We start from the raw sequence: 22,088 nt of genomic DNA, 5'->3' as shown, positions 1-22,088 counted from the left end.
TTTTAGATGTGATTAGCATGTAAATCAGTAGGCATCGAGTAAAGTAGATTATCCTCCATAACATTGGTGGGCCTTATCCAATCAGTTGAAGGCCTTAAGAGAAAAGATTGAGGTCTCCTGAAGAGGAAGGAATCCTGCCTCCACCCTGCCTTTGTACTCAAGACTGCAACTTTGACTGCTTCCAGAATTTCCAGCCTGCAAGTCTGCCCTGCAGATTTTGAATTTGCCAGCTCCCATAGTTGCATGAGCCAATTCCTTAAAATCTCTCAATACACACACACACACACACACACACCCTTTTGTTCCTGTTTCTCTGGAGAACCCTTACTAATACAGTGCTATTCACATTTTACCAAGGATCTTTAACACAGTAATAGAGTTATTTTTAAATCCTTATCTGATATTCTCCACCTCTGAATCTGGTTTGGTTAATGATTTTGTCTTTTGTTGATGGGTCAGTCATTCTGCTACTCTCACCTTCTTTTGAGTGCATCATAGTTGGTGATTGAATGCCAGGCATTTTGGTAGAAGAGCAGGGCAGAGATGGTGGTAGAGTATTTACACCCCGAAATCGGCATGCCTATTCCTCCATAAGACCTTCACTGTGTAAACTTGAGTCAATATGTTCAACAATTGGTTGAGTTTGGGTTTTGTTATTATTCTAGTTACCTTGAGTGTACCACAGATCTCTGTGGAGCCTTGTCACTGCCTTGTGCTTATTTTAAGGGCTGCCCTGTCAAAGAGTTTTTCTCGAAAGTCCTGCTTTCAGTAGGTCCTACACACCGCACCACAGAAGATTCTCTTATCCCTCCATGGTTGGTGAATTGCTGTTATCTGTTACACATGGAAGTCTCATAGTGGGACAGGGATGGTTCTTGAGTTTTCCTAATGCAGTCTCAGTCATAGGTAAGCTTTTGTGCCTCAGCCTCAAGAATGATGCTTCCTCAGCATTCCTCCCCCCTTTGTATTTCTGTGTCAGTGAATTCTGGGCAAAAAACAGTTTCCCTGACTTTGGCTGAATGACACTGTAGGTTATGAATGACAAGGAGACATGGCTGTTTACTAAGTGGGAGTAGAACTGTCATGAGCAAAAACAAAATAAAAAGTTTCAATTTATTGCCAGTTGTGGAATTCTAAAACTTCTCTATGTTAGGAGAAAATGGATGTGGTTTGAAGTGGTAGGTTCAGAGTTGGTGACCAAGAAAGACTTCTTGAGATGTCTTCAGGGCAAAAAAGTGGTTTTATGAAAGCACAGGGACAGGACCTGTGGGCAGAAAGAGCTGCACTGGGGTTGTGAGGAGTGGCTGATTATATATTCAAGTTGGGAGGGGGTTAGGGAAGCAGTAAGTTTCTAAGGAATTTGGAAGCAAGGTTTCCAGGACCTTGAGGGATCTATTGTTACGAAAAGGTCATTTCCTACTGTCTAGTAAAACCTTAGTCATGAGACCCCTCAGATGTATATTGGTGGGCCACATGCTTGGGGGATGATTGCCAACATATATCTTGGGGGGTTTAGAGATACAGGAAATTTTCAAAGGAATTTTTGTATGTTAAAGTAGACTTACAAGATCCTGGGGGTTTGGGATAATGTTAAGCTAAGGTTTTTGCCCTTAGCAATGTGTCAACATTGAGGCAGCTGAATTCCTAGAGGAATGTCGCTCTGCCTGTTTCAAGGATTTGTCAGTAGACTGTAAGTAGTAAGGAAATTTATTATTTTTTTTCTTTTGCCTTTGTTTCCCACATCAAAACTGATATGGTCTCTGAAGAAAATAGATACCAAAAATTCTTCACCAAATGGCCAGTCAATGAACTAAGCTAATTAGTTAAAAAATACCAAACCACTTACTTTGTTTATATGGTGTTGAGTCTAGACCTGTAAGACATCAAACTCTGACTTCATTCACGCCATTGCAAATGTTTTAGAATCATGTACATCACCTTGCTCAAAGTTCCCTTATTCTTCAGTGTACTGAGTTTCTATAGAAACAGTAAGTAAATATATATATAGTGTTCTCATACAACATATTTAGTTACAAAAACTTGGCATGATATTAGACCCATGACAATGGTGTTTTATCAGGTGTGAAGGGCTGAGTCTGTTTGAGAGCTTGTTTATTTTATTTGGATTTTATCATTTCATAAAAACCATCTTCCATACCAATATTTGATTATCCATATCCCTTCCTCCTTCCACACACTTGGTTTACAATGCCACTGCCAATGGTCTAAACTAAAGTTATTCTCTTATTGTGAATTATTTCTTGAAGGAACTGACGTATGTCAACTCGCAAATTGTGGACATCCTTATGCATTTTCAGATCTTCATTATTCAGGTTTAATTACTAAATCCAAGTACAATGTTGAATTTTTGTTCTGTGCTGCTGCTTCTCCCTTTGGTCATATATTTCACTCTGTCTGAGGATAATGTGACACAAAGAAAAAAAGCACATTTACGTCGATATCATTTTCAAAGCAATTCTTAACTGTGCTGCCTTGGGAAGAGTCTTAAAATTAAAATTCTATTTATTTTCTGGAAAATGTTGGAACAACTGTCAATTGTTACTATTTTTATACTCATCTATGAATTTTTTTTTCTATGACCATATTCTCATGTTTTCTTATTCAAGTAGACAACTGATAACAATTGGTAACAACTGATAAAAATAATGACTGATAGCTAGTAGTAGACTTACAGTGTAAGAGATGATAGTTTTATTTAGAATGCACAGTAAGTAACAGTAGATCTTAAATAGTTCTGCAATATACTTTAACGAGAAATACACTGGACTTGAAGTCAGGATATCTTGGTTTCCTCCCATCTCTGCCACTTTCTGTATGCTTTGTTGGGAAATTAATTTTCATCTCTGGTTCCCAGTTTCCTTACTTAAAATTGTATTAATACCCTGTGTATATCACAGGACACCGAGAAGAACAAATGGGTTAAGCATTTGTACCTAATAAAATTAAAAATCAATTCTATGATTATGGCTTGCATAAGTTAGCATTGCATTTGTGAAGACACTGATGTGAAAGTGTTCAAAGGATTTTTTTTTTTTAAGATTTTATTTTATTTATTTATGCGACAGAGAGACAGCCAGGAAGAGAGGGAACACAGCAGGGGAGTGGGAGAGGAGGAAGCAGGCTCCTAGAGGAGGAGCCCGATGTGGGGCTCCATCCCAGAACGCTGGGATCACGCCCTGAGCCAAAGGCAGATGCTTAACGACTGCACTACCCAGGCGCCCCTAGAGTTCAAAGGATTTAAAGAAGAGCTCATTGTGGACTCCATACAACTTCATGGTAGAATTCACAAACCCAAAATTTCAATCAGTTTCATTTTAGGGATTGATCTTTCTTTAATTCTAGCACATTTTCTCCATTTACAAGTTTCTTTTCCATATTTTTTAACAATTTCAATTGTTTTCCCACTTGCATTTGGGAAAAAAGGGTTCATTGTTATTTTGATTGTGTCATCTAGGCAATAAATAGCTTCATTCTAGTTGTGTTGGCTTGTGGATTTGAAAATAAATGAGCTTTTCTAAGAAACTGAGACATAACATTTTGAATTGGCAATCTTCTGGCTTTTAAAAATTTTAATTCAGGAAATAATTTCCATGTGAATATAGACACTTCTAATTAAAATGTTCTTCTTTAAAAGCTTTTTATGTATCAACACATTCCTCTAATGGACCACACAACAATGCCATTCTTTAAAAAATCTGCACAGAGGACCATATCATTAGTAGGAGTAGGAAAAATAATTCTGGTAAAAATCAAAATTTCCCACAAGTCTTCCCATAAGTCAAAGTAACTTTGAAGACATCTGATGATTTTTCCCTCAATGCTTGTACTTTTTTTGAACAAGAGAACAGTTAAAAGAAAACATAGTGGTACCCATAAATACAAACCCAGAGTCAGAAATTAATGGTCTGCTAAACTATTCTTTGCCAACCCTAGGGGAGATATTTCCTTGGCACTTTGGTGAACATAACCCTTGGAATTAGCACATCTGCTTAATTTGAAGTCATTTGCTTTGGAAATTTACTGATATTCCTCCAGAATAAAGATCCACTGATTCTGATCTTCAATTCTCTCACCTCATCTGGTGGTCATTTTAAATTTGATAGATACAAAAGCTCTTCCTGGGGGGCATAGTCTGGCATGAACAAAGGCCAATATTAATGTGATTAAGGGAGTATAAGTTCTTTCTTTTGTTAGCGTGAATCCATGATTCTCTGTAGACATGAGATATATGGTGATAGAAAGAATATAGAGTCTTGTTGAACATCTGTCACTACAGCTTATAAATCCAGTCACTGAAGGGTACAATCCCCAGGCTTCAGTTTGAGATCAGGGTTTTCTAACCAGGCATTTCTCAGAAGTATGGCTTCTGAACAAAATACCTTGTGTTTGAAAAGTTCTTTTAAAGGGTAAATGTGATTTAAGAGTCAGAAAGGAGGGGAGGTTTTGTGGTGTTTCCACTCTGCCATCTAATTAAAGACGATGACTGATTCCTTCTGCTCTGTTATTGTCTGTTTATTTGAATATAACCTCCCTTCTATATCTCCATTATGTTTCTTATTTTATAGACAGTAGAAAATATTGTGTAAAATACTCACATATTTTCTACCTCTTCTAAGTAATATCTTTACTGTGTTACCCAAAATCTACTGAATGGCTTTTAAGCAATAAGATTTTTAGAACCAGGATGAAAAGAAAACTGAGAACCACCATGCGTAATTCCTACCTAGTCCTAATTGCCATCATCAAAGGTTAAGAATCCCTGTTTTTATCATGTGCTTCTGGGATGCATGATCTCATATGTTTGCAAAAGAGATAAAATTATAAAACTGGCCCATCCTATTCTCTTGTTAAGTGTTGTAAAGCTTTTTTAATAACAGCATTACTGAAGATAATTGAAATGCAGCTTCTGTCTTCTTGTTCCTCCACTGGCATAAAAATTGTTTCTTGTCAGTGAATACCTTCTTTCATGTGAATATTAATTCATAAAGCAAATTGTAAATATAGTGGTATATTTAGGGTGCCATAAGTCTTAAAAATGGGCTTAGAATTTGATCTACATTCTAAATCCAACATTTTCTGAGTATTTACTTAGCTATTGTGGGTTACAGTTTTCTCAACTGTGGTACAATGATTAAGGGGATAACATATAGAACAGCACTTATTAAGATGTTTAGCTAATGTAGAATAATCTCTCAATGTACATATATGTACACGTGACTGAAACATACATGATGCATGCACGCATGCACGCACACATGCATACACGCATGCACACATGCATACACACGTATGTGTATAATGTAACAATGATGTTAGGTATGTGATTAAGATAGTACAAGAGCTACGTGTATGCACTGTCAAGAATTAGCACTTGGAGAATGGTGAAGAGACTCAATAATTGATGGAAGGGCAAAGTACTTAATTCTGTTTCATTTTTGAATATCATTGCCAGTTCTAGCCATTCAATCTTCATAATATAACAATGGTTCTTTATTTTATATTTTGTTTGGCTGATATGAATATATACAGCTGAGTACCTCTCTAAAATAAATTAGTTAAATGAATACATATTTGTTGCTGGAAAGAAAAAGCTATTTCATTTGTACTATGTCAGCTAAATAGTTTTTTAAAGAAAACTATTGTAACAAAGGTAATAGAAAGAAATGAGCTCTATATGAATGCGTTCATTTGTTTATGCAGAGATGAAAAAAATAAATGAAGTTTGAGACTGGATATTTTTTTCCTTTAAGAAACTCTCATTTACCCTCAGTATTTGTTTTATGATATAAAACAAAGCCAGATTCTTTCCTGAACAGACTTTGTGTTTCTTTTTTAATTTTTCATGATTATGGTTATAAGAAATTTGGTTGAAAACATAATAACAAAATTTTTGAAGTGATAGATAAAACTGTAAATGTATTAAAGCATGTTGTCAAGTATTATATAGCAAAGATATTACTAACCTTCTGTTTACTAATTAAAGATTAATTTAAAAGTACATACGAAAGCTTCCTTAACAACAGGTGGTATGAAAAATGTCTGTAGCCCTCTTGAGCTACTCCCATTGCATTCATTCATGAATTAATTCTCTCGACAAACACTGTGGAATGCCCATTGTATTCAAATCACTTGACTAGCTCTGAGTAGAGAAACTGAAAATAAAGCCAGCTTTTCTGGATCTTACAAACCATGACCATAAAAATGAGTCAAGGAGTGGTGCAACTATACCAATATTCAGAATATGATTTAACTGGGAATTATAATTTATGTCTGAACAAAGCCCATGAAGTCAAGTTTTGAGGCACTATCCCATTAGTAATTTAATACATGGTGATAGAAATGATGACCACTTAAAAAACTGGCAAATCTTTTTGGCTCAACTCTCTTTCTTTCCAGATAATTCCCACTCTGAGAGCAGCCTTATTAGTCCACAGCTTATTTCAGCATGATCATTTACACACAGGCAATGAGGCAAATGTCCATCACTCAGATAAAGTTTTCACATAAAATCTAAAATGTTCTTCATTTGCACCAAAATAAATTTAAACATATTGTCAGAAATGATAAAATCTAACAGGCCATAATTGGTTTTGAGCTGTGTTGACTCTTTCCTGACTTGCTTTCTCTCTAGCAATCTACAGCCAAAGAGTGTGTCTGCTATAAGCCCCAAATCATTAGTAATGAATCTCATTCTCCCAGACGGAACGTTTCCCAGTCATCACACATGGAGTTGGCCATCTTCCCTAGGAACAAGCCAGGATTAACATGGAAAGAGGTATTTTCATCCAGTCTCTTCACTGAACACTTCCCCCAGCTTCTGTTTGAACCCATACTTCTCCCACAAATGTGCACAGAATGGTTCACATAAGTGCTCCAATGGAAACCTACCTCTTGAAGAGTGTGGGACCTTTCTGGCCACTAGAAGCCTGACTCTCTGGCCTTTTCTTTCTCTAAATTCTTGCTACCTCCTGCAAATATTCCATGTCCATATAGCTGACCTATTGAACAGCCTGACTCCTTGGTTTTCAGTGGCCTCCCCATGGTCAATCAACTGCACCCAGCTTCCTTTCAGCCATGCAATGCCTTGTTCACCCTGTATTCATTAGTTCCACTGCTAGAATCACTAGTTTGGACACTTCACATTGGCCAAACCTGCCTATCCTTCATGCTCTTAATGTCATTGTTTTTTACTCATTTCTCGACTAATTAACTAATTCCCTTTCCCAATATATTAGTTTATCTATTGTTACAAATCACCACAAATATATCAGGTCAAAACATCAAACATAGACTCTCACCATTTCTGAAGGGCAAGAATCCAAAAGTGGTTTAGCTGTGTGGTTCTGGCTCTGGGTCTTTCATGAGATTGTTTTAAGCCAATGCTGGTGACTGTGGTCTATTCAAGTAGGAAGGGTCTGTTTTAAGTTCGCTCTTGTGGTTGTGGGAAGACCTCAGTTCCTTGCCATATGCATCTTTCCAGAGGCTCCTGAACTCCCCGGAAACTTTGTTTCCCCCAGAAAGAGAGCAAAAAAGAGCACCCAAGATAGAGGCATAGTATCTTTCAAACTCTAATCTCAGAAGTGACATAACATCACTTTTGTCAAATTCTATTTGTTACACAGAACCAACCCTAGTAAAACGGAGACAATTACTCCATTGGAGGGGTGGAGCTCTTTGGAGGCCATTTTGGAGACTGGCCACTAAACTAAGGTACTTCAAATTCTTGATTTTCCCCCTTTTTCTTATATTGTTAATATAGGACTATTGTTACTATATGCTTAGGCTCTCATCTTTGGGCTTTTGATATTTAAATATGTTAAATTTCTCTCACTGGAAAAATCTCACATGTCTTTCTATTGCGACCTGACTTTCGTCCACACTGCTTTGCTGAGATTATGATTGCTAAGGTCACCAGGGGCGTCATTGTGGTCAGATCTTATGGACAATGTTCAGTCTTTAGATCTCACTTGAGGACGGAGAAACAGCTCATATTGAGAACCCCTTTCTCTCTTTCTTTTAATATACTTTGTTGTTTAGAGCAGTGTTAACCTCACAGCAATATTGAGGAGAAGGTACCAAGATGTCCTCCTGCCCCCATACATGCATAGCACCTGCCCCCACTACCACCGTCCCCTACCAGAGTGTTATGTTTGTCACAATCAATGAATCTATACTGACACGCCATTATCACCGAGTCCATAGTTTACATCAGGGTATACTCTTGGGGTTGTACAATGGGTTTGACAAACATATAATGACATGTATCCACTATTACAGTTTGGTACAAAGTATTTTCATTGCCCTAAAAATCCTCTGGGCCTCACCTATTCACTTCTCCCTCCACACCTCAAGTCCTGGCAACCACGGATCTTTTTACTGCCTCCATACTTTTATCTTTTCCAGAATGTCATAGAATTAGAATCCTACAGTATTAGCCTTTTCACTCAGGTATATACATTTAAGTTCCCTACATGTCTTTTCACTGCTTAATAGTGCATTTTTTTTTAGCATGAACAATGTATGTCTATGCCACAGTTTATTTAGCAATTCATCCACAGTAGGACATCTTGTTTGCATCTATGTTTTAGCAATTACCAATAAAGCTGGAATAAATATCCACGATCCTATGTTATCTAGGCTTTACATAACACCTTTGCCCTCTGTGTCTTGTTCGTGTTACTTAAAGTCCTGTTTTGGTCTTACTTTCTTCTCACATTAAGTTTCCTTCTTAAGAGACCTCACTTATTTTCATGTTTTTAGTTACATCTACCTACTGAGAATGGTGCAGGAACATCAAGTCCTTGAGTGTAACTGATGATAAAATGTTGAAAACAAGTTTCATATGAATAATGGGCTATAAGATACATTGTTTTGTAGTACTTAAGCTCGTTTTCCCATTAGAGGCATTTCTAAATATTAAAAAAAAATTGGGGTAAAATGTGATGCAGATAAGATAATACTAATTGCTATTTATAAGTTTGCACTTTCAAAAAATTACCTTGAAAAATATGCCAGGTAATTTTTTTTTTTGTATTTAGGGCATTACAATGGCATGACGTTTTTGAAAATTGACTTCACAAAGTACGAATTATTTCCTTCAGAAAAGGTTTTCATGTTGTCTTCTTTCACGTGTGGTTCTTGTATGTGAGAAAACTATGCTTGTACATTCATATTGCATTTGGTATATGTTTCCTTCCAAAAAAATATTCTACCAAATTCTACCGACACAGCCAGTGTTTGATAACGTCTGTACTTTTTCAGACATAATAAAAACTTGTACTATTCATGTAAATGAACTAGTATATCTATATTTATCTATATACCTAAGACGTCTATAAAAAATACTCTACAGGGATTCTGATTTAATTTCTTTTTGTTTGTTTGTTTAAGTAGGCTCCACACCCAGTGTCCCAATGAAGGGCTTGAACTCACAACCTTGAGGTGAAGACCTGAGCTGAGATCAAGAGTCAGATGCTTTACCCACTGAGCCACCCAAGTGCCCCCTGATTTAATTTCTGAATCTAAAATGTGAGTGATATAAATGTTAAATAAGATGTATTTAAATCCACATTACATTTAAAAAGTTATTTCTGCAAGAAATAGGTCTTACTAATTGTATTCTTAAGCCTCAAACGTTTTTTTTTTTTTTTTTAAAGATTTTATTGATTTATTTGACAGAGATAGAGACAGTCAGCGAGAGAGGGAACACAAGCAGGGGGAGTGGGAGAGGAAGAAGCAGGCTCTCAGCAGAGGAGCCTGACGTGGGGCTCGATCCCGGAACGCCGGGATCACGCCCTGAGCCGAAGGCAGACGCTTAACCGCTGTGCCACCCAGGCGCCCCAAGCCTCAAACGTTTTAAGACACTTCTGTTTAGACCTTTTTCAATGTGAGCTCCAAGAAAGAATGAAATCTTTCAGTGTATAAATTCCAGGAAAGGAGACTGACTGAAAGTTTTACACATGATTTAATGTAGCCATTGTTTGAAGTTGCATGGGGAACCTAAATGTAACTGCTAATGGTTAGGACTAAAATTTGGATTTACACTGTCTGAAACTGTTAATTTTAATTTTAAATATGTAGTAGGATTTTTTTTTCTTTTTTACGTTCTCTTTTAGAGGCTCCTATCATTATCAATTCATGTGTTGGTATCGCAATAAACAGAGGATGGCCAGATGTTTAGAAGAAGGGACAAAAATGTGGAAAATTCTTTTCAATAACCCTTCCCCCCATACACACGCATGTGTGTCCACACTCACTCATTCACCCATTCACTGTATGTGTCACAAGATCTGAAGTCTATATTGCTCATTAGAGCTTTATGGTATGTATTTATTCCTTTTTTTTTTTTGAGAGTTTTTTTTTTTAAGATTTTATTTATTTATTCATGAGAGACAGAATGGCAGAGCCAGAGGGAGAAGCAGACTCCCCAAGGAGCAGGGAGCCTGATGTGGGACTCCATCACAGTATCCCGGGATCATGACCTGAGCCACCCAGGCACCCGGTATGTATTTATGCTTTATAGATTTGGCTATTTTGCTGTTTGCAGACAGAGGCTGCCAAAAGTACAGTCACATTGGATTAAAATGCGTGCACAAACACAACATTGTCACTCTCTTCTATGGATTCATGCAGGAGGAGATGAATATATTCAAACAGGATTTTATAAACATAATGTGGCAGAGCTCTGCCTTGACCAGGTGTATTCCCTGTGATTATGTGAGAGTATGCTGGAACGGTCAGAATTCTAGGGCAATTGTAGACAATTCAATTATCTGATAGTCACTGGACCCAAAGTTAGCACAGAAAACCATGATATTTATTTCTACACCGATATATAGTGGCAACCTTCTTACAGCTGTTGCTGAATTCATAGGTAGTGTCATTACCCTGCAGCTGGAAGGCAGCCGCCCTGGCAATAAATTGCCCAAATTCGGCTACTAAGGATCTGTGTGATTGGGCAGGTTTTGGGGTTTTTGTTTTGTTTTGTTTTGTTTGCTCTGCGTGGCGAGCTGCCATTCTCTTTTCCCAAAAAGTGTGCCGCACATAAAGAAACTAGTTTGTGCCACGTTGACATTCTGGAAGCTAATGAACTCTTTCAGCCCTGTAGGGCATCATTTGGTGCACGGGATAAACTTAGTGCTGTACAGCTGTATACATTATTTGCTTAGGATACTCAATGATATCCTTTTGGCCCAGAAGAATGAATGCACTTCCTAATGTGTCAAGCTTATATTCAGGGGCTATCTTATAAGAGACTTTATGCCAATGTAGGTTTATATTCACTGGAAACCCAGTTCGTGATTGATGTCTGCAATTTGTATGCATCACTGTTTTCTTGGACAAAATGATGGCCAGCCATCGAACAATCAAAATGAAGCGAGAGTCACATATGATCCTTAAATCATAGCTTGCATCCATAAACAGCTAGCACATTGAACCAAGGACATGATTAGATGGAAGTCATTGGCTGTGTCAAAATTTTCAGATTTCAAATTGGGCACATGCTGAATAAAAGAATAGTTTCTTAGAAGCTTGGTAAGTTTCCCCTTCTATCAGTCCATTGGAACCATTTAGTTAATCCAAAAAGTTCTGAAGGTAGAAAACCATGGAAAACAAACATAATATAATAAAAATATTATTATTAAAAAAAAGAAAACGAAAACTTATATACATTAACTTAAAGTATATAAATGCACATTTTGTTTTTCAAAACTTTTGAAAAGCTCTTTCTCTGCGTATCAGTTAATTGAAGTTCCTTCTTTCCCTGTGGCCTGGCAAACAAAAACCACATGCGTGCTGTATTCTGCATAATTCCCAGTTTTTATCTTAATTGAAGCAATGAAGAGCATGAAGACACTTGTAAAGTGCAAAGTGTTTCTTGGATTTGATGATGTTTTTCCTAAATTTTAAAAAACCCTCTGCCCAAGCCCATTCTGACATCTTTTTAGCAGCTTGCAATCATTGCATTTTTATTTTTATTTTTATTTTTTTTTAAAGATTTTATTTATTTATTCAACAGAGCTAGAGACAGCCAGCGAGAGAGGGAACACAAGCAGGGGGAGTGGGAGAGGAAGAAGCAGGCTCATAGCAGAAAAGCCTGATGTGGGGCTCGATCCCAGAATGCCGGGATCACACCCTGCGCCGAAGGCAGACGCTTAACCGCTGTGCCACCCAGGCGCCCCTAATCATTACATTTTTAAAACAGTTAACTTGGTTTTATATAACAAAAACTAAAACTCTTTTTGACACTTAAGTTTCATCGTTTTATGTAGCATGCAATTAAATAGCATAACTCCAATACCAAGTACCTCTGACAGTAGGCTTAGCAGGAAGCATAACTGACAATAAGCGAGCAGCCACACCTGTGGGAACGGCCGGGTGCAGCCACATGATGCAGGGGTACAATTGAGAATACAACAGTATGAATTATAGAAGGTGTGGATATGTGCGTGAGTCACCCAGTGGAAGCTGGCTAAGAGCTGCTGTTGATTTGACATACCAGCTGGAAACAAGATTTCGAGCAGTAATTCCAGCCGCTGCTGCTGCTCAGATGAATTATTAAATCGCAATTGCTGGAAGATAAGTCAAGAAATGCTTTGATCGTGATCTGCCATGATTTGTCACGTGACCTTGATCTTTATGGTCACAAGATGGCTGTTGTGACCACACATTGCGTCTCTATTCCAGGTAGGAAGAAAAAGTATGTGATGGAAATAAAAGTGTAGCCCTTATATTAGAAGAAGAATGTTATCTGAGAATCACTGGCAGCGTTCTGATTACTTCTCGTGTACAAGAAATTGTGCCACTTGGGGACACCTAGTTGTAGCAAAATCTGAAGTGAGTTATTCAGAACAGCATACTGGAAGCTAGAAAAAAAGGAAAAAGAAACAGAATTCTTTTGGTAAGAAAGAAAGGGGACTTATGTGGTACAGGAAACTAGGAAGGTTTGTTCTTCTTTCAGATGTCAGTTCAAACAGCTCAAACACCACTTCCTCAGGGAAGCCTTCCCAGCCTTCTTATCCTAGGTTCCCCATGAAGAGTTCTCAGAGCCCCGTACATATTTTCTTCAAGAAATTTTGATTTTATGTTTCTGTTATCTGATTACCATGTTCTCTTCTATATGAGGATGATGGCAAGGGTCTGTTTCCATTTTTGCTCACTAATTTACACCTAGCACCCAATATACCACCTAACACATAGTAAGTACTTGATATGTTAATTTTTTTAAAAATGAGGGGCACCTGGGTGACTCAGTCAGTGATGCATCTGCCTTCAGCTCAGGTCATGATCCCAGAATCCTGAGATAGAGTCCTGCCTGTATTGGGCTCCCCGCTCACTAGAGAGCCTGCTTCTCCCTCTGCCTCTGCTGTTCCCCCGCTTGTGTGCTCGCAGCCTCTCTCCCTCACTCTCTCTCTGTCAAATAAATAAATAAATAAAATGTTTTAAAAAATGAATAATTGATTATATTATTACTTTAAAACATATCCAAAGAAGAAATCATTTAGTGTTGTTTTATAGTCTATTTAGTGTTTAAACATCATCAAAATTGGGTCTCTTTTTTCCCTCCAAATTATTGCTTTCTCACTGAAATCCATTTTTACTCTTCATTTGTAGGGAATGAGAGAATGATTGGTTAGTGTCCTCAAAAATTTTTTTTTTATTTCTCTGCTTTAGAATGAGTTCTTGAGTGAGCTGCTTATATTATATTTTCCAGGGAAACAGTCCACATTTTTTTTTCTTCAAGAAATTCTATTTTTACCATTGCTGCTTTGTTCGGTCACAGATATAAAGCACTTACGTGAGGAGGGACCCCAGGACTCATCTAGTTCAGCTCCCTCACTCTGGAGGTAGAGAAACTGAGGCCCAAAGAAGTTAACCGAATTTCTCAAATGACATAGAACAGGTTACTGGCAAAGGCAAAATATGGGCCTGATTTTCCAGTTAATTCCCCGTTTTGTGCTCTATTCTTTTATATACACGACTTTCACAACCCAAACAAGATACAGTAATGAACAAAGGCCTCATCACCACATGTGTCCAAAACAATTATCTCCTATCCTTGGTTGTTCCATCTCTACTGGAATTGGCAGAAGCTGAATTTGCTCTCATGTTTATAAACAAGAAATGAATGTTTGAAGTTGTATTCATTAGGCTTACTTTTATATTTGAAATCCTTTAAAAATGGTCTTTCTGTTTCATTTATCATCTCTAAATTATATTACATCCTTATTAGTGTATCAGTAAGAGTTTGTATATTTGAATTTCATAAATATGGGCTTAAAATACTGTATTAGTTTGAAAGAGCTGCCATAGCGAGGCACACAGACTGGGCAGCAGAAGACACCACAATTGACTTTCTCATGGTTCTAGAGGCTGGAAGTCCAAGACCAAGGGTTGGTTTCTTCCAAAGTGTCTCTCCTTGGCTTGCAGATGGTTGTTCTCTTCCTGGGTCCTCACGTGGTTCTTCCTCTGTGTGGTCTGTGTCCTGATCTCATCTTATAAGGGAGCCAGTCAGATTGGATTGGAGTCCACCCACATGGCCTTATTGTAAAGTAATAACAACTTTAAGCCCCCTGTTTCCAAAAATAGTGACATTCTGAGGTGCTGGGGTGAAGACCTCAAAATAAGAATTCTGGGGGACAAAGTTCAGCCAGTAAGAAACCCATCAGAGAATTCCTGGAAGTCTGCAGAAGGACCCAACATCCTAAGAGAATATATTTTTATTCTTTACTAAGGAAATATTTTTAGAAGCTTAACTAATCAATAGGCTTGTAACAGCACCATTTTTTAACTTCAGTATCAGGCTAATACTGTTAACGAAAAATTGGAAAATTCTGTTGTAGGTTGAGATCCAACCATTGACTGACTTCTCAATTGTCTTCTAAAGATACTGGTTCCCCAGCTGATTGCAATTTAGCCCCCCATGAGAACCAGGTCTGTATTGAGATGTACGTAGACCCTAGACCCAAACATCACTTCTAGCTTTGGGGCCTTTGGAAAAAGTTCTCAATCTCTTTAAGCCTCCTCATCTGCAAAATAGAGAGAGTGCCCACATCAAGAATTGTTAAATAGCTTAAGCTAAATTAAGGTACGAAATATGTGAGCATTATTATTATCTTTTCATATCACTTTTCACATCTCATTTTGTCAATTTATTAGTGTATCACAGTTTTATTAACAAATTCCATGTCCCAAGAAGTTTTGGAAATTTGAATACTTAATTATTTTTATAATCCTAACTTTAACTTTAATTTAATATATAGTGTATGATAATGGGCAATATTCCAGAAGGTAACCAGCCCAATCAGATATAATTGGTAAATTTTACACTCAGTTAAAAGAACAAAGTTAAATTTTGATTGTTTTGTATGAGACTGGACAGTGGAGTGGAAGTTCTTTGTTCCTGATCCCATATAGTAAGGTTTGTCTGTTGAGCATGGCATTATCCCAGCTCCCCTGGAAATGGCTAAGGGACTGAAAAATTGTCAATGTGTTGCTTAATTACCTGCACCTGTCTACATAAGAACATCTTATGTGGTAATTATGGATCTGGTGCAAACCATCATGCATGGGGCTTTATTGTGCTTCAATTTCCCTTCATATCTCAATCCAGTCCCAGGGCTACCTTTTGGCTTATGAGCACCCCCATTCAACACAAAATAAATTGGTTCCACTCAAGAAGATTAGAAATGGTGGGAAATATAATTCCCCCTTATTCTTGGCAACAGTGTATGTGTTATTCTAAAGCAGCAGAAAATACGCAGAAAGAGAAGAAAATAGATTTTTTTTTCTTCAAAGTTGAAGCTCTACCAGCTAACTGGCCAGACACTGACTTCAAAACCACACTGATGTTTCTCTCTGATTCTGCTCTTCCAGGGCTTGAAAGACAAGGCTGGAAGGGTTATCCAGGTGAAGACTTGGGTTCCACTCTCGGCAATAAGTATGCTTTCACTGCAGGAAAGAGCAAGCAAACTCAGAATCTCAAGGGCTGTGTGACAAAGGAGAAATAAGGATGGTTCCAAGTAGAGTTGAGCTTCTGTTTCCTAGCTTCCTCACGTTGCTCCATCTGCCTCTTCTGAGAGCTCCCATCTCCCACTGTGTGCAGCTGAGTTTCAAGCACTCCTGGTGGCATAATGACTGAAACAAAGATATTTCCTCTAGTTGTCAATGGCACTCCAATCCTGAAACTGTCCCAGGAACCTCATCCAAGTCTCCCTCCTCCCTGTCCTTGGTCTCTATGAACAAGAGAGAAGGCTTCATCACACTTCTCATTGATGATCATCTCAGTTTCAAGGCCACGTGTATCTAGATATGAAATACTATTTTTATTTTCAAATGTAGGTTCTTTGGAAGATCTTGTCTATTGGAGCACGTAACTATTCCTGTAGCCAGAAGAGGAGATCACTACCCAGAGGAAGAGCCAGACTGCTGTGTCTGGATACTTAAAAAGACATTTGGAGGGGGAGAGCATCTGCAAATGTTGACGAAAATGGGTTTGGAACTTCTCCTTTGATCAGGAAATAGGTGGACCATAAAATGTCTGACACATGATGCTGCCTGCAGCAAACCCACATTCTGAGACCCAGTCATCTTATTACTCTAGAAACACCAATAGAGAAAGGAAGAAGGCTTAAAAGATCCAACACTTTCCAGTTGCAACTGATGTGCAATGTTGAGTTAACCAAAAGTGGTCATATTTTTGCTTCTGCAAAATGAGTGATCATTTATATTTCATATCTAAAAGCAGAGGCATTTTTTTGACCAGTGTTCAAAAACACATACTGCTATTAAAAGGTACAAGTTTGCTTATGACCTGTTTTGTTTTCTATAGCATTTGTGAGTCTCCAAAAGGCGAGGACCATGTATCATACTTCTTTGCACATCAGGTATGTCCTTATTCATAAGGACACCCAACAAGTTTAATATTCAGTGATGAAGGTGATCTAAATGAATGATCAATAACAGAAGCTTGGAGCTAAAAGAGATATTTTATCATCTACTTTTTGTTTTATTTTTGCACTGTCTACTTTAAGACCTATACATTATAAATGAGAAGATTTAAAAGTGCTTAGTTTCAAGACATGAGCTATGAGTTAGGTCTCCTGAATTCTTCCATTAAGATATGATGATGACATTAACAGCAACAACAAAAACTTTATAATAAAACAATGTAACTCAATGGAGCAAACTTTTTTTAAGGAGTAAAAATGCAGTTTAGTGGACAGACATGGGCTTGGAGTCAAAACCTTAATACAGTTGCCTTATGTCAGCCATGTGTAGATCTGAGTGGCAAAGGGATTTTATAGGGAGTCAGCTAACTGTGAATTGTAACCACATGCCACAAAATTCACTGAGGTCTCAGTAATCACAGTCATTAAGGATAAGGATAGTGTTCTTTTCCTGAGGAAATCTAGGGTTCTAGTCAAACTTAGAAGATTAAAATGAGTTTCCTTTTCTTTTGTATTTATAGAAAAGCCAGAAAAATACATCTCTCCAACCTAATATGCCTATTGAATATATTACAAAATCTACTAAGCTTTCCAGAGTGGGAAACAAGTAGACCCCGCATGAGGGCTTATTTTGATGGAGAATGACACGGTATTCACACAAATGACGGTCTAATTTATAGAGATTTTAAAAAATCTCTTGGATCGTTTTCCAAAAAAAATGTAGTGCAAAAATCAGAAATGCTGGGGAGCCCGGGTGGCACAGCGGTTAAGCATCTGCCTTCGGCTCAGGGCGTGATCCCGGCGTTCTGGGATCGAGCCCCACATCAGGCTCTTCTGCTATGAGCCTGCTTCTTCCTCTCCCACTCCCCCTGCTTGTGTTCCCTCTCACTGGCTGTCTCTATCTCTGTCGAATAAATAAATAAAATCTTAAAAAAAAAAGAATCAGAAATGCTTATTTACTAAATCTATATCTAAATGTTTACACAGAAGATCATCCCATTAATGATGACTCTATTCTATTTCCTTCATTTGTTAGAATAGTTTGGTCTCCACTGAAAACTTTTTGGCTATGTCTAAGAACTTTAAATCTCAATTTTTTTTCTAAAGGAAATGAGGTTTTTGAAACAGAACCGACTAACTTGCTAAAAGATACAATAATACATGAGGGCAGTCTTGGTATTATCTTGGATGAATTGGAAGCTGGAAACTGAGACATTCGGTGCATCACTAATACCTTGAATCTGTAGTTGTCATTCCTTATACCATACACACAAATTAACTTGGAAGAGATTACAGACTTAAATGTAAGATCTGGAACCATGAAACTCCTAGAAGGAGACACCGGGGGAGAAAACAAACAAACAAACAAAACCAAAACCCTTACATTGGTTCGGGCAGTGATTTTTTGGATATGACACCAAAAGCAAAGGCAAAAAATCAAAAAATTTAAAAAGATGGGACTACTTCAAATTAAAAAGCTTTTGTACAGCAAAAGAAACCATCACCAAGATAAAAAGACAAACTATGGGATGCAGAAAATATTTGCAAATCATGTATCTGGGAGGAGGTTAATATTCAAAATATATTAGGAACCCATACAACGAAATAGCAAAAAAAAAAAAAAAATTCAAATGAACAGAAGTCCTGAATAGACACTTTTCCAAAGACATACGGTGGCCAAATGGTGCTCTAAGTCAGAGAAATGCAAATCAAAACCACAATGAGATATCACTTCACCCCTGTTAGAATGGCTACCATGGAAAGACAGGAGATAACAAGTGTTGGTGAAGGTGTAGAGAAAAAGAAATCCTTGTACCTGCTGGTGGGAATGTAAGCTGGTGCAGCCACTTTGGAAACCAGTATGGAGGCTCTTTAAAGAATTAAAAAAAAAAGCTACCATATGATCCAGCAATTCCACTTGTGAGTACACATCTACAGTAAATAAAACCTGCATTTCAGAAGATAATTGCACCCCCATGTTCATTGCAGCATTATTTACCATATCCAAGATATTGAAAGAACCTAAGTATCTATTGAAGCATGAATAGATCAAAAAAATATGTGTGTCTATGTGTGTGTATATATATATATATACACATATATATGTGCATATATATGTATTTATAACACATATATATAATGGAATGTTATTCCATGTTAGTCAGCCATAAAAACAAAGGAAATCCTGTCATTGCAACAACATGAATGAAAATGAGGACATTATGCTAAGTGAGAAAAACCAAACACAGAAAAACAAATACTGTACGATCTCATTTATATATGAAATCTAATAATGTTGAACTCATAGAAGCAGAGAGTAGAAAGTTCGTTGCCAGGAGCTGATGGGCTGCAAAAATAGGGAGATGTTGGTCAAAGGGACAGAATTTCAATTATAAGATGAATAAGTCCTGGAGATATAATGTACAGCATGGTGACTATAGGTTGATAATATTATATTGTATAATTAAAAGCTGCTGCAAGAATAGATCCGAAATGTTGTCAGCCCTACAAAAAAGACTGTAACTATGTGAGGTAATGGATGTGTTCATTAACTTGATTTTGGCAATCATTCACAATTTACACATACCTTAAATCATCACATTGCATACCATAAAACAAGTCAAAAGCCAAAAAAATAAAAATGAAACAAAGGTCTTCAGTGGAAGCTACTACAAACCACAAGCTGATGTCCAGACTGTCTTCCTAGGGCTTAGAATTTCTTCAAGAAATGTCTGCGGGGTGAGGGGTGCTTTCTCCATAGGAAAGCCCAGTGGGTCCTGCCATCCAACCATCTATACCTTTGAGAGGGCAGGTTCTAGACAGATGCTGTTAAAGCCAGCTGAGCTCTCTTCAGCTGTACCTAGATTTTCTGTTCCACCTTTCAGGAACCAGGCACACCACTTCCCTTTCAAACTCTCTATTTTTCTTTTTTCTTTTCTTTTCTTTTTTTCTTTTCTTTTTTCTTTTCTTTTCTTTTCTTTCTCTTCTCTTTCTTTTTTTAAAGATTTTATTTATTTATTTAGGAGAGAAAGAGAGCACAAGGTGAGGAGAGGCAGAAGGAGAGAGAGAAGCAGACTCTCTGCTGGGCGGGAATATAGGACTCGATCCCAGGGTCCTGGGATCATGACCCAAACTCAAGGCAGACGCTTAACCAACTGAGCCACCCAGGTGCCCCCAAACACTCTATTTTTCAGATGTACCTAGTTTTATATCATCTAACCACCTTATCTCTCTGTTTTCTCACATGGAAATTCAGAACATTTGCACTTAATGATTCTGCGGTCTTATTCATTTGTCAGTCGTGATATCACCATGTCAGAATGACAGAAGCAGAAATAGTGGACTATAATCCTCTTATTACTGTATTCAGATTTGAAAAGTACTGCATCATCTTGCTTATGTTAATTATGAATGACTTTTTTGTTCTTGTTTTGTAGAAAAGTGTTGCTCTAAAATGTTTATGATTGATGGCCATCTGATATTTTTCAAATGTTAATCTTTATTTAATTGCTATCACTTATAGAAATATAATAATGCAGAAACCAGCTTGTTACATGCCATAGTCTCTTAAAGAGGCAGAGGAAATAAATGCATTGCTAATCTCAGGAATCTTAGCAGAAACTCATCCAACATTTCATTATCTTTAAAAGAATAAAGCCACATATCACTGCATGATGATACAGATAAGTTTGTTTAAAAGAGTAATTCTGAAGAAATATTACATTACAAATGCAAACAGATTGAGAAAGCTGAGGTTGCTTGGTATGTATTGATAATATTAGATTATATCTCTGCATTCAGAGTAATAAAATTCAAGTTTCTAGGAAGGGAATGAAAAATTATGTACCATTTTATTTGTTTATTATTCAAACAAGTTGGTGATTTATATCACTTTCAGGGAAGTGGGAGTAACACAAAACTTTCTATGGATGGGAAACATAGCATATAGGACTTCTAACACATAAACATTTGAAAATAAGTGTTTGCAAAAAGAAGGAAATATGCAAGAGTTGGTCTCACCTATGAAAAAAATGTAAGAAATTACTGTGTCTCATGTGTGCAATCAGTTTGTTTTAAAACAGTTTGCTATACCAATATAGTTCCTTCATGACCAAAATGATGGCCTGAAACCACTAACTACAACTTACAGCATGCCCAGGTGTATCTTATATAAATTTACTTGGAAAAATATTTAATATAGTTTGATCTCTATAAGAGTACATACTGGTTCTTTATATTTACAATGCATTTCCATTTATGTCTAAAACATTTATTTCTGCGAATAATTAGTAATCTACTAATCATTATCCTTCTCTTCACTTCTGACTACCCTTCCATATATATATATATATTTTTTTTTTTTTTTAATTTTTAGGATAGCGATGGCTTTCTAAAAAGAATAGAGAGTCAGGGGAAGGAAAGAGGAAATAAGAGAAATATTGTGTTTTTTGGAAGAACAGTAGGGAAACTCATGTGGAAAGATATGCACAAAGTCATCAACCACAGCTTGAAGCAATGCATTGTGATAGGTAAACAGTGAAACATTTCAAAAGCTAGATAGGTTAAGAAAAAGAGACTGGTAAAACTAGTAACATAAAATATTATCTCTCTACACTAAATGGTTGTATATGTATTTTAAAAAATGCATCAAAATCACCAAACACTATTCTAACAAGGTCTAATGAGAGTGAATAGAGACTGTCTTCTGGCTACAATGGAATAGCTTGTATTAGACCAAATTGCCCACTGAAAACAACTATAAAAGCTGGCAGTTTCGGGACAACAGAAAACAAACAAGGCAGATGAGACTTGAGAGGTCAAGACTAGAGGAAAGGCAAGTGTGATTAAGTGAGCCCAAAATTCTCTGCTAAGTTTTCTCCCCAAGGCATTTGGTGATTCCGAATTCTGAGTGTTTCAAATTCCAGGAATAAAGCAGCTATGGTGAGGCAAAGAAGTTACACTCAGGGTTTACCAAGGAAGACCTTCCTAAACACCTTACATTTTTAGCAGGCACTCTTGAAGGCCTACACCTTAAGAGTAAAGGCAAATGATAAATAGACCAGCCCTCAAAAATACCTAAAGTCAGGCTCAGTTCATCTCCATCCCTTATAGAATCTA

The sequence above is a fragment of the Ailuropoda melanoleuca genome, chromosome 5 (genome assembly GCF_002007445.2).
Source record: "Ailuropoda melanoleuca isolate Jingjing chromosome 5, ASM200744v2, whole genome shotgun sequence".
Classification (NCBI taxonomy): domain Eukaryota; kingdom Metazoa; phylum Chordata; class Mammalia; order Carnivora; family Ursidae; genus Ailuropoda; species Ailuropoda melanoleuca.
This window is presented reverse-complemented; position numbering follows the sequence as displayed.